The sequence below is a fragment of the Aphanomyces astaci genome, assembly GCF_000520075.1.
Source record: "Aphanomyces astaci strain APO3 unplaced genomic scaffold supercont1.16, whole genome shotgun sequence".
Classification (NCBI taxonomy): Eukaryota; Oomycota; class Saprolegniomycetes; order Saprolegniales; family Verrucalvaceae; genus Aphanomyces; species Aphanomyces astaci.
Genome location: NW_009798279.1, coordinates 999394 through 1000715, shown reverse-complemented (window position 1 = coordinate 1000715; position 1322 = coordinate 999394). Strand labels below are relative to the sequence as shown.

At 47.8% G+C, this 1322-nt stretch overlaps 1 pseudogene across 1 annotated transcript; it reads right to left on the bottom strand.

Annotated features, from left to right (window-relative positions):
* Positions 1-381: 381 nt before the first annotated feature.
* On the bottom strand, positions 382-453 carry H257_07771 (annotated as a pseudogene). Its single transcript has one exon. The product of its transcript is annotated as a tRNA-OTHER (tRNA).
* Positions 454-1322: the final 869 nt, after the last annotated feature.

Sequence of the window (1322 nt, the reverse complement as noted above, 5' to 3'; positions counted from 1 at the left end):
ACGCTGCAAGTCCAAGGACGAGATGTCAATGGCGCACCATTGCCTCCAACAGCATTTGTCCGTAACCAAGCCCATCGAACCGAGGCAGCGTCGCGTTTCAGAGGTCAACGCCGACGTCGTGCAGTAGTGCCTGCGGGTAGAAATGTTCGTAACCGACGAACGATTGGTCCTCCTCTTTCATTTAGATATTTGGATATCATACATTATGCTACATCGTCAGGTGTCCCTCCGTGCCTAACGCAAACTCTGCTGTTTCATTCATGAACATATACACAATGGCCGATTTGCTCCAGTAAGTGGGACACCCCGCACGTTCGACCTCACATCATCTTGTTTCGAAGAAGTGATAAAGATAGAAATTGTACAAAAAATAAAATCTGGAATAAAACCCCCGACTCGAACTCGGGACGTTTGGGTTACGATCCTGACGCGCTACCACTGAGCTAATGTTACATTATAATGTACACTGAAACATATTCCTTAATAGATATCGATAGTGTACAAGTCAGTTCCCGATAATTCATGCCGCGGACCGAGCCATGAAGTCATGGTCAAGGCATGCTTCATTGGAGCACACGAAGCTAAAGAGCGAACCAACGAACATTTCAGTACAGCAATATCAAGTTTAATGAGTTAATCGTCAACCCTATTTGCCCTACGTGTACTAGTCTTCATCGTTGTGGACGAGGTCGGCCCTCGCAGTGCTGCATACAACCTTATTGCTGTAGTCCCTATGCATTGGCTTTCGGCGTCAAGCATCACTTGAAGCGCGACATTTGGAGATGACTGGTGTCTAGGACCTGGCGCAGCGAACGATGTCAACAGAGTTCGACGCATGTATGATCCGACATGCCTCAATCTCCATCGTCATCGTTCGCTGCGCAAATAGCGCGATCTCTACACCCAGTCGCCACCAAACATCGCAAGTTACCACTACAACACAAAATCAGAGACTGGCATTGATGATTATATAGATAAAAGTTCTGAATGGTACCTCTTCCCGGTCGGAATCTATTGGATAGGCTCGAACAGTATTCACAGCCAACGTGCATTTGCACCATCTTGTGGTTATAGTGGCGACAAAGATCGCGCATGTGGAGCAATTTCCATGGAGATCGTGCCATGGTGGATCCATCCTTGGAGGACCCCCTTGGACACGGCTCAACATGCGCGATCGATATCGACCATCATTGCCACGTCACCTCGCTGCGCGCGCAACAGGTAGTACAGTGCCCGCCACATGGATAGAAACAAAAACATTTTGCCGGATAGTTCTCGTCCAATCACGATTTACAACAAACCAAAAGTCGCAAACGAATCCT